This window comes from Arachis hypogaea, chromosome 12 (genome assembly GCF_003086295.3).
Source record: "Arachis hypogaea cultivar Tifrunner chromosome 12, arahy.Tifrunner.gnm2.J5K5, whole genome shotgun sequence".
NCBI classification, from domain to species: Eukaryota; Viridiplantae; Streptophyta; class Magnoliopsida; order Fabales; family Fabaceae; genus Arachis; species Arachis hypogaea.
In genome coordinates this window covers 38,961,638-38,974,424 of record NC_092047.1, presented here as the reverse complement: position 1 = coordinate 38,974,424, position 12,787 = coordinate 38,961,638, and the positions used below count along the sequence as shown (strand labels likewise).

The 12,787-nt window shown below is 39.6% G+C and overlaps 1 non-coding gene across 1 annotated transcript; it reads right to left on the bottom strand.

Moving 5' to 3' along the window:
• Positions 1–7,655: 7,655 nt before the first annotated feature.
• Positions 7,656–7,759, bottom strand: LOC112731745 (small nucleolar RNA R71). The gene has a single exon (XR_003167508.1). It is a non-coding gene; the product is annotated as a small nucleolar RNA R71 (small nucleolar RNA).
• Between the last annotated feature and the right edge of the window lie 5,028 nt (positions 7,760–12,787).

Genomic DNA, 12,787 nt, shown 5'->3' with positions numbered 1-12,787 from the left:
GTTATGGCTCCCGGAAAGTGACAATGAATAGTGCACTCTCTTCTTCATCTCTTCCCTCTTCTCACCGTCCCTCTCTCTTTCTTTTCTAAAAAAAGAGGCCAAATGGCCTCATAACTTCCTTTTAAATGTTGGACTTGGACCCAACTTGGGCCCGGTCCAACCCATTAGCGTTTTGGGTCCGTTTGGCTCACTTTGGGCCAAAACCTTTAAGATTAGTTCCCGGTTTTCAATTCTAAATTTTTTTTGGTCCTTTCAAAACAATAAATCAATTTTCAAAAATATGATTTTTCTCAAAACACAGTACCGGACAGACTTAAACCGGTTCGACCAGTTCGGCTGTCGGTTCGCGATTTTTTTCGGTTTTTAAAAAAAATACATTTTCTGACTCAAAAAATTCATTAAAACCAAATTTCACCTTTATACTTTTAAATTAAAACTTCTAAATTTTGAATCTACTCTGAGCACTAAAAATTATTATTTTATTAAAACGATTTAGCTGGTTCTTACACAGTACGACAACTCGGCACCTTGCAATAACCCTCCACCAAAAGAACCCCAAAAAAGAGCACCCCAAACTGACAAACGCCAACCGGCAACCTTGGGTGGGAAAAATTTCAAGCTACACCCCCTGCCCGCTCCCATCACAGAAATCTACTAATAAATAGTAGAATAGGGCATCCTCCTGAAAGCACGACAACTAGGGGTGGAAACAGGCCAGGCCAGGCCAGGCTTTGCTCTTAACAGGCCTGGCCTGTCATACAGTTAATTGGCCTGAGCCTGGCCTGCAGCCTGTTATAGGCTCTTTATAAGGTACTAGGCCTGGCCTGTTATTCAGCCTGGCCTGGCCTGAAGCCTGTTAAAAGGCCTGATAATTTTTTTTTACAAAAATAAAAATATTATTTAAAAAAATTATTTTTTAATAAAAATATTTATATGTAATATGTCATATATTTAATATTTATAAAAAAATTTAAACTTTTAATATATTAAAAATATACAAAAATATTTATAATAAAATATAATAAATTTAAAATATCTCATAATTTTGTTATAATAAATAATTATTTATATATTTAATTATATTTTAACAGGCCCAGGCAGGCCTGACAGGCCAATAAGGCTAATTAGTGAGCCTGGGCCTGGCCTATTAACGTATTAAGGCTTTTAAAAGAGCCTGGGCCTGTGCCTATTTTATAACAGGCCAGGTTAGGCCAGGCCAAATACAGGCCAGACTGCAGGCCCCTGGCAGGCCGCCTGGCCTTTTTCCACCCCTAACGACAACTGAAAGAGCAGACAGGTGGCAACAAAAGGCTGTATTGCGGCTATCACCGAGGATACAGACACAAAATCCAAGGCTTCTTCGATTTAAAAGATGCCCTTGAACAAACCATTCAAGACGGCAAACTACCCGAGTTTGCCAAGATTATCTGAGAACCCAAAAGAACAGAAAGAAAAAGATCACCAGACCGCGAAGGCCATAACCCAAGGACACTACGACAAACACCACAGGAAGGTCCCGAGTCCGACCCCACCATAGTAGAAAACATCATCACTGGAAAGAACGCGCTAGAAAAGTCAAAATTGGCACTGAGAAAGGACCTTAAAGTCCTGGCAATAAGAAACCAAGCTCCAACCCCCCTGCCCATAGAGGCAATTCCATTCTCCCCTGATGACTGCCAACACGGCACCTCGGCGGAAGAGTCCCCATTCGTCATCTCGGCCAGAGTCAGGACCAGACTGGTAAAGAGAATACTGGTTAACACCAGAGCAGACTCCAACATCCTCTTCAGAGGAGCTTTCAACAAGCTAGGTCTCCGAACCAAAAATTTGCAAACCCATCGCAATGGAGTAACTGGACTCGGGGACAACTTCCTGAAACTGGATGGATCCATAGTGTTACCACTCACTATTGGAACTGGAAGCCAAAGGAAGACCATCCTCTCCGAGTCCGTAGTCCTCAAAAACTCCACTACCTATAATATCATCCTTGGAAGGAAAACGATCAACGACCCTTCCGCCGTTATTTTCACCAAATTCCTCCTCATGAAGTTCCAAGCCAATAACGGCACCATCAGAATAATTCATGGGGACCGGGAAGTCGCAGTAGAATGTGGCAACACCAGCCTGGCTCTCCACAAGAGGTCTTGTGATGCAGCTGACATGTTTCTCGCCGACCTCGACGCACGCCAAGACGGTCAGCCTAGACCAGAATCGGAGGGAGACATGGAAAATAACAAATAGGGCAAACCAAGAAAGAATATATATTCATCAACAAGAACCTGCCCTATGACCTGAAAGGGAACCTAATTTAACTTTTAAAGTAGAACAAAGACCTATTCGCGTTTATTTCGGCCGACATGCCAGGCATAAACCCCAATCTAATTTCCCATCGTTTGGCCATGGATCCAAATGCCAAGCCCGTGACCTATAGAAGGAGGAAAATGTCACCAGACCAGGCAGCCAAACTCAGGAAGCAAGTCAAAGCCCTGCTAAAAGCAGGCTTCATCTGAGAATTACCTTATGTGACCTGGCTAGCCAATGTCATATTAGTCAAGAAAGCAAATGACAAGTGACGAATGTGCATCAATTACACCGACTTGAATAAAGCTTGCCTCAAAGACGCCTTTCCCTTCCCGAACATCGACAGACTCATCGACGCCGTGTTAGGACTTAAATTTCTCAGCTTTATAGAGGCCTACTCGGGGTATAATCAAATACCTATGCTCCGGCCCGATGAAGAAAAGACAGCTTTCGTAATGTTCGATGGCACGTACTGCTACACAGTCATGCCATTCGGACTAAAAAACGCATGAGCTACTTACCAAAGGCTCGTCACCAAGATTTTCAAGACCTCTTTGGAACCAAGTTGGAGGTTTACATCGATTACATGCTCCCCAAAACCCAAACCGGTGAAGAGCTTGTTAGTGACCTCAAATTTGTGTTAAATACCTTAAGAAAACATCGAATGCGCCTCAATTAGACAAAGTGCGCGTTCAGGATGGAAGCCAGAAAATTTCTGGGTTTCATGATCACCTAACGGGGGGTCGAAGCAAACCCAGAAAAGTGTAGAACCATCTTTGATATAAGCGACCCGGAAAGTATCAAGGACATCCAAAGATTAACTGGACGACTAGCCCTTCTCTCCCGATTCCTCGGGGCCTTGGCCTAAAGGGCCATCCCTTTCTTCAAACTAATAAAAAGGGCATCAATTTTAAGTGGGAAACCGAGTGCGAAGAAGCCTTTCAGCACTTCAAAAAAGTACTGGCAGAATCCTTCATACTCTCCAAACTCAAAACTGGGGAAACACTTTATCCCTACCTATCCATAACAAAAGAGACACTAGCTGCGTCACTCGTCCGAGAAAACGAGCATAAGGCACAAGAGCCAATATACTTCATAAGCAAGGTCCTAAAAGCACGGAGACACGCTATTTCCGACTCGAAAAAGTTGCCTTTGTGCAACTCACAGCCTTGCGACACCTCCGACAATACTTTCAGGCCCACTCTATTACGATCTGAACTGACCAGGCGGTCAGGCAAGTGCTACAAAAGTCGGACCTAGTAAGAGGGATGCTCGCATGGTCCGTCGAACTATCTCAATACTGGATCGGATTCGGGTCCCAAAACGTCATCAAAGCACAAGCTATAGCCGACTTCAACACCAAAATGACCCCAGGAAACGAACCCAAAAAACTCTAGAAACTACATGTGGATGGCTCATCCAACACTAGTTTGGGAGGAGCAGGAGTGATACTGGAAACTAAAACTGGAATCGTCATCGAATAGTCCATTCGATACGAATTCCCGATATCCAGGAATCAAGCCGAATACGAGGCCCTCCTGGCCGGATTGATATTAGCCAAAGAAGTCGGGGTGAACGCATCAGAAATTTGCAGCGACTTCCAGGTAGTCATCTCCCAAATTAACGAAAACTACCAAACACGGGACCCCCTGCTATAACAATACCTAGCAAAGGCAAAAGAACTGGCGGCCAAGTTCGAGCGAGTAACCATTCAACACATTCCTGAAGAATGAAACACAAGGGCAGACTTACTCTTAAAGCTACTGATGAGCGGATAATTTATACGCTTTTTGGCACTGTTTTTACATAGTTTTTAGTATATTTTAGTTAGTTTTTAGTATATTTTTATTAGTTTTTATGCAAAATTTACATTTCTGGACTTTACTATGAGTTTGTATATTTTTTTGTGATTTTAGGTATTTTCTGGCTGAAATTGAGGGGCCTGAGCAAAAATATGATTCAGAGGCTGAAAAAAGACTGCAGATGCTGTTCGATTCTGACCCTGCTGCACTCGAGATGGATTTTCTCGAGCTACAGAAGCCCAATTGGCGCGCTCTCAATTGCGTTGAAAAGTAGAGATCTTGAGCTTTCCAGCAATATATAATAGTTCATACTTTACCCGAGTTTTGATAATGCAAACTGGCGTTTAAACGCCAACTTTCTACTCTATTCTGGCGTTTAACGCCAGAACTGGCATAAAAGCTGGAGTTAAACGCCCAAACTGGCACCAGAGTTGGTGTTTAACTCCAAGAAAAGTTTCTACATTTGAAAGCTTCAATGCTCAGCCCATGCACACACCAAGTGGGCTGGGAAGTGGATTTCTGCATAATTTACTTGTTTCTGTAAACCCTAGGTTACTAGTTCATTATAAATAGGACCTTTTACTATTGTATTTTCATCTTGGTTATTCTGGTTTCCTCTCTGGGGCCGAAGCCAATGAACACCATTGTCACTTATGTATTTTCAACGGTGGAGTTTCTACACCCCATAGATTAAGGTGTGGAGCTCTGCTGTTCTTCATGAATTAATACAATTACTACTGTTTTTCTATTCAATTCAAGCTTATTCTTGTTCTAAGATATTCATTCGCACACAAGAACATGATGAATGTGATGATTATGTGACACTCATCACCATTCTCACTTATGAACGCGTGCTTGACAACCACTTCTGTTCTACATGAAACAAGCTTGAATGCATATCTCTAAGCCTCCTGATTCACGACGCATGGTTGCTTCTCCTGACAACAGAACCTTCCATTCCGTGAAATCAGAGTCTTCGTGGTATAAGCTAGAATCAATTGGCAGCATTCTTGAGATCCAGAAAGTCTAAACCTTGTCTGTAGTATTCTGAGTAGGATCTGGGATGGGATGACTGTGACGAGCTTCAAACTCGCGAGTGTTGGGCGTAGTGACAGACGCAAAAGGATCAATGGATCTTATTCCAACATGAGTGAGAACCGACAGATGATTAGCCGTGCGGTGACAGCGCATTTGGACCATTTTCACTGAGAGGACGGACGGTAGCCATTGACAACGGTGATCCCCCCAATATACAGCTTGCCATGGAAGGGAATACGCATGGTTGAATGAAAGCAATAGGAAAGCAGAGGTTCAGAAGTAATAAGCATCTCCATACGCTTATCTGAAATCCCACCAATGAAGTACATAAGTATTTCTATTTTATTTTATGTTTTAATTATATCTTAATCATCAAAACCTCAAAACTATTTGAATTCGCCTGTCTGAGATTTACAAGGATGACCATAGCTTGCTTCAAGCCGACAATCTCCGTGGGATCGACCCTTACTCACGTAAGGTATTACTTGGACGACCCAATGCACTTGTTGGTCAGCTGCATGGAGTTGTGTGAAAAGTGTGCGATCACGATTTCGTGTACCAAGTTTTTGGCGCCGTTGCCGGGGATTGTTCGAGTTTGGACAACTGACGGTTCATCTTGTTGCTCAGATTAGGTAATTTTATTTTATTTTATTTTCGAAAAAAATTTAATAAAACCATGAAAAAATAAAAAATAATTTGTGTTTCTTGTTTGAATCTAGTGTCAGATTTTAAGTTTGGTGTCAATTGCATGTTTTTCTTTTTCTTGCATTTTTCGAAATTTTATGCATTATGTTCTTTGTTGATCTTCAAGTTGTTCTTGATGATTTTCTTCGTTCTGATCTTTAAACTCTCCTGTTTGGTGTCTTTTATTGTTTTTCATATGCATTTCCAAATTGTTATTCTCCCTAGTATACAAACTTCTAAGTTTGGTGTCTTGCATGCGTTATTTGTTTTGATCTTGATTTTCCATGTTTAGCTTCATTCTGTTGTTTTTCTTTCCCATCAATAAAAAAAAATTCAAAAAAATTTTCAAAATTATGTCTTTTCAAGTCAATAATACAAAGAATTGAAGACTCAGAACATACAACAGAGGAATTAAAGAGAAAAAGCTGGGCGTTCAAAACGCCCAGTGAGGAAGGAAAACTGGCGTTTAAATGCTAGCTAGGTGGCTGGGCGTTAAACGCCCAAAAGGGTAGTATTTTGGGCGTTAAACGCCAGAATGTATACCATTCTGGGTATTTAACACCAGAACAACACAAGAGAGGTAAGTTAGTTTTTAATTCAAATCTTTTTCAAATCTTCATAATTTTTCAAAATCAATGCTAACATTTAATGTGATTGATTCAAAATCTCAAGTTGTTACTTGCCTATTAAGAAAGGTTGAATTTTTTTTAAAATTTTAAAATCATATCTTTTAGTTTCTTGTTAGTCAAGTAATCAACTTTAATTTTCAAAATAAAATCTTTTAAAATTATTTTTCAATCATATCTTCTCAATCATATCTTTTTCAAAATAAATTTCAATCATATCTTTTTCAAAATCAATTTCAAAATCTTCTCTAACTTCTTATCTTTTAAAAATTGATTTTCAAATCTCCTAAAATCAACTGCTTGACTTTTTGTTTGATTTTAAAAGTTTTCTATTTCAATCATATCTTTTTCAAACTCACCTAACCACTTTCTCAATTTTGATTTTCGAAAAAACCATCACCACTTTTTCAAAATTCTTTTTAATTAATTTGAAATTATAATTTTATTTAAAAATTTGTTTTCAAAAATTCTTCTCCCTCCTCACCTTTTTCTATTTAAGGACTAACACTCCCCCTCATTTAGAAATTCGGACTCACTCCCTTTCTATAAGTTCGAATTCCCCTCTCTACCTCATTCTTCTATTCTTCTTTTCCTTTGACACTTCAAGGAATCTCTATACTGTGACATAGAGGATTTCATACTTTCTTGTTCTCTTCTCTTTCATATAAGCAGGAGCAAGGATAAGAACATTCTTGTTGAAGCTGATCTGGAACCTGAAAGGACTCTAAAGAGGAAGCTAAGAGAAGCTAAAGCACAATACTTTGGAGAGAACCTGACAGAATTCTTCAAAAAAGAAGAAGACATGGCCGAACCCAACAACAATGGTGGAGATGCAAGGAAGATGCTTGGTGACTTCATTGCACCCTCTTCTGACTTCTGTGGAAGAAGCATCTCAATTCCTGCAATTGGAGCAAACAACTTTGAGCTTAAGCCTCAATTAGTTTCTCTAATGCAGCAGAATTGCAAGTATCATGAACTTCCATTGGAAGATCCTCATCAATTTTTAGCTGAATTCTTGCAAATCTGTGACACTGTTAAGACCCATGGGGTTGACCTTGAGGTCTACAAACTTATGCTTTTCCCTTTTGCTGTAAGAGACAGAGCTAGAACATGGTTGGACTCACAACCTAAGGATAGCCTGAACTCTTGGGAAAAGCTGGTCAATGCCTTCTTGGCAAAGTTCTTTCCACCTCAAAAATTGAGTAAGCTTAGAGTGAAAGTCCAGACCTTCAGACAGAAGGAAGGCGAATCCCTCTATGAAGCTTGGGAAAGATACAAGCAATTGATCAGAAGGTGTCCTTCTGGCATGCTTTCAGAATGGAGCATCATATGCATATTCTATGATGGTCTATCTGAACTGTCCAAGATGTCATTGGATAACTCTGCTGGTGGATCTCTTCATCTGAAGAAGACGCTTGAAGAAGCCCAGAAACTCATTGAAATGGTCGCAAATAACCAATTCATGTACACTTCTGAAAGGAATCCTGTGAATAATGGGACAACTTAGAAGAAAGGAATTCTTAAGATTGACACTCTGAATGCCATATTGGCTCAGAAGAAAATATTGACTCAGTAAGTCAATATGATTTCTCAGAGTCTGGCTGGAATGCAACCTGCAACAGGCAGTACTAAGGAAGCTTCCTCTGAAGAAGAAGCTTATGATCCTGAGAATCTTGGAATGGCAGAAGTGAATTACATGGGAGATTCCTATGGAAACACTTACAATCCTACATGGAGGAATCATCCTAACCTCTCATGGAAGGATCAACAGAAGCCTAATCAAAGCTTCAATAATAATAATTGTGGGAGAACACGGTTCGGCAATAGCAAGCCTTTTCCATCATCTTCTCAGCAACAGACAGAGAATTCTGAGCAGAGTCTCTCTAGCTTAGCAACCATAATCTCTGATCTATCTAAGACCATACTAAGTTTTATGACTGAAGCAAGGTCCTCTATTAGAAATTTGGAGGCACAAGTGGGTCAGCTGAGTAAAAGAGTTACTGAACTCCCTCCTAGTACTCTCTCAAGCAATACAGAAGAGAATCCAAAAAGAGAGTGTAAGGACATCAACATACCCCACACGGCCGAACCTGGAGAGGAGGAAGAGGCAGTGATTTCCAGTAAGGAAGACCTCAATGGACATCCACTGGCCTCCAAGGAGTTCCCTAATGAGGAACCAAAGGAATCTGAGGCTCATATAGAGACCATAGAGATTCCACTGAACTTACTTCTGCCATTCATAAGCTCTGATGAGTATTCTTCCTCTGAAGAGGATGAAGATATTACCGAAGAGCAAGTTGTTAAGTACCTTGGAGAAATCATGAAGTTAAATGCCAAGTTATTTGGTAATGAGACTTGGGAGGATGAACCTCCATTGCTCATCAATGAACTGAATACCTTGGTTAGGCAAAAATTACCCAAAAAGAAACCGGATCCCGAAAAATTTTTAATACCTTGCACCATAGGAACCATGACCTTTGAGAAAGCTCTGTGTGACCTAGAATCAAGTATAAACCTCATGCCCCTCTCTGTAATGGAGAAGCTAGGGATCCTTGAAGTGCAGGCTGCAAGAATCTCACTAGAGATGGCAGACAATTCAAGAATATAGGCTTATGGACTTGTAGACGATGTCTTGGTAAAGGTTGAAGACGTTTACATCCCTGCTGAATTCATAATCCTGGACACTGGGAAGAGTATGGATGAATCCATCATCCTTGGCAGACTCTTTCTAGCCACAGCAAAAGCTGTGACTGATGTTGACAGAGGAGAGTTAGTCCTTCAAGTGAATAAGGACTACCTTGTGTTTAAGGCTCAAGGATCTCCTACTACACACATGGAGAAGAAGCATGACAAGCTTCTCTCAATGCAGAGTCAAACATAGCCCCCACATTCAAACTCTAAGTGTGGTGTTGGGAGGCCATCATCATGCTTTGAGTATATGTGAGGCTCCATGAGAGCCCACTGCCAAGCTATTGACATTAAAAAAGCGCTTGTTGGGAGGCGACCCAATTTTATTTAATTATATTTATCTATTTTCCATTGCTATTTTATATATTCTTTAGGTTGATGATCATGTGAAGTCACAAAAATAACAGAAAAAGCAAAAACAGAATAAAAAATAACATTAAAAATAGCACACCCTGGAGGACGATCTTACTGGCGTTCAAACGCCAGTAAGGGTAGCAGAATGGGCGTTAAACGCCTAGTCTGGCACCATTCTGGGCGTTTAACACCAGAAAAGGGCACCAGACTGGCGTTTAACGCCAGAAAGAAGCACAAAGCTGCCGTTTAATGCCAGAAAAGGGCACCAGACTGGCGTTTAACGCTAGAAAGGGGCACAAAGCTGGCGTTTAAATGCCAGAAAAGGAATAAAAGTTGGCATTTAATGCCAGAAAGGGAAGAAAAGCTGGCGTTAAACGCCAGAAATGGGCAGCAACCTGGCGTTTAACGCTAGGATTGGCAGTCAAAGGGGTGTTTACACGCCAAAATGGTGCATGGATGAGAAGTCCTTGACACCTCAGGATCTGTGGACTAATGAGCGGATAATTTATACGCTTTTTGGCATTGTTTTTAGTATGTTTTTAGTATATTTTAATTGGTTTTTATTATATTTTTATTAGTTTTTAAATAAAAATCACTCTTCTGGACTTTACTATGAGTTTGTGTATTTTTTTGTGATTTCAGGTATTTTCTGGCTGAAATTGAGGGACCTGAGCAAAAATCTGATTCAGAGGCTGAAAAAGGACTGCAGATGCTGTTGGATTCTGACCTCCGTGCATTCGAAGTGGATTTTCTGGAGCTACAGAAGCCCAATTGGCGCGCTCTCAATTGCTTTGGAAAGTAGACATCCTGGGATTTCTAGTAATATATAATAGTCCATACTTTTTCCGAGATTTGATGGCCCAAACAGGCGTTCCAAGTCAGCTCAAGAATTCTGGCGTTTAACGCCAGAACTGGCACAAAAGATGGCGTTTAACTCCAAGAAAAGTCTCTACACATGAAAGCTTCAATGCTCAGCCCAAGCACACACCAAGTGGGTCCGAAAGAAGATTTCTGCATTAATTACCTATTTCTGTAACCCTAGGCTACTATTTTTCTATAAATAGGACCTTTTGCTATTGTGTTGGGAGAGATCTTTGGACGTCTAGTCCATAGACCTTGAAGGCTGGCCATTCGGCCATGCTTACACCATTATCACTTTTGTATTTTCAACGGTGGAGTTTCTACATACCATAGATTAAGGTGTGGAGCTCTGCTGTTCTTCATGAATTAATACAAGTACTATTGTTTTTCTATTCAACTCAAGTCTATTTCTTCTCCAAGATATTCATTCGCACCCAAGAACATGATGAATGTGATGATTACGTGACACTCATCACCATTCTCACCTATGAACGCATGACTGACAACCACTTCCGTTCTACATGCAAACAAGCTTGAATGTGTATCTCTTGGGCTTCTAATATGAGATTGGAACCTTCGTGGTATAGGCGAGAATTATTGGCGGCCATTCCTGAGATTTGAAATGTCTAAACCTTGTCTGTGGTATTCTGAGTAGGATCTGGAAAGGGATGACTGTGACGAGCTTCAAACTCGCGATTGTTGGGCGTGTGAAAGACGCAAAAGGATCAATGGATCCTATTCCAGCATGATCAAGAACCGACAGATGATTAGCCGTGCGGTGACAGTGCATTTGGAACGTTTTAACTGAGAGGACGGGAAGTAGCCATTGACAACGGTGATGCCCAACATAAAGCTTGCCATGGAAAGGAGTATGAATGATTGGAAGAAGGCAATAGGAAAGCAGAGGTTCAGGAGGAACAAAGCATCTTCATACGCTTATCTGAAATTCCAACCAAAGAATTACATAAGTATCTCTATCTTTATTTTATGTTTTATTTATCTTTTAATTATCAATTCTCCATCACCATCTGAATTCGCCTGACTGAGATTTACAAGGTGACCATAGCTTGCTTCAAGCCGACAGTCTCCGTGGGATCGACCCTTACTCACGTAAGGTATTACTTGGACGACCCAGTGCACTTGCTGGTTAGTTGTGCGGAATTATGACAAAGTGTGATTCACGTTTAAGAGCTCCAAGTTCTTTGGCACCATTTTTGATGATCACAATTTCATGCACCAAGTTTTTGGCGCCGTTGCCAGGGATTGTTCGAGTTTGGACAACTGACGGTTCATCTTGTTGCTTAGATTAGGTACTTTTCTTTTTATTTTTCAGAATTTTTAAGAATGAATTCTAGAGTTTCAAGGTAATGTTCTTATCATCACAAAAGCTGATTGATTCTCATCAATTTAGCTGCTGAATGTAATGTCCTGCTGAAGCTTGGCCAGCCATGTCTAATCTTTTTAGCCTAAAGCTTTAGACTAACATTGCATAATTCCTGGAATTCTTATTAAAAGTTTTGAATCTCTTTATTTTCTTTTCCATATAATTTTTGAAAAATTACAAATTTTTTTTAAAATCATAAAAATAAAAAATATTTTATGTTTCTTGTTTGAGTCTAGTGTCAATTTTTAAGTTTAGTGTCAATTGCATTCTTCTTGCATTTTTTGAAAATATGCAATATGTTCTTCATTGATCTTCAAGTTGTTCTTGATGATTTCATTGCTCTAATCTTTAAATTCTCTTGTTTTGTGTATTTTTTTTGTTTCTCATATGCATTCTCAATTTGTTAGTGTCTCTTATATGAAAATTTTTAAGTTTGGTGTCCTGCATGCATTGTTTGTTTGATTTGAGTTTCCTAAGATTAGTTGTATTTTGATTGTTTCTCATCCTTGAAAAATTCAAAAAAATTTCCAAAACTATATCTTTTCAAGTCAATAATACAGAGAATTGAAGATTCAGAACATTCAGCAGAGGAATCAAATAGAAAAAGCTGGGCGTTCAAAATGCCCAGTGAAGAAGGAAAACTGGCGTTTAAACACCAGCCAGGGTACCTGGCTGGGCGTTTAACGCCCAAAAGGGTGGCATTTTGGGCGTTAAACGCCAGAATGGATACCATTCTGGGCGTTTAACGCCAGAAGGACACTAGAGGGAAGATTTTGTTTTTAATTCAAATCTTTTTCAAATTTTCATAATTTTTCAAAATCAAATCTTTTTCAAATCATATCTTTTCAATCATATCTTTTCAAAATCAATTTCTTTCCATTTTTTTATTTTCAAAAATCCTTGCTACTATTAATGATTTACTTCAAAATTTTCAAGTTGTTACTTGCCTACTAAGAAAGGATCAAATTTTAAATTTTAAGAATCATATCTTTTAATTTCTTGTAAGTCAAGTAATCAACTTTAATTTTAAAACTTTCTTTTTTTTAAAA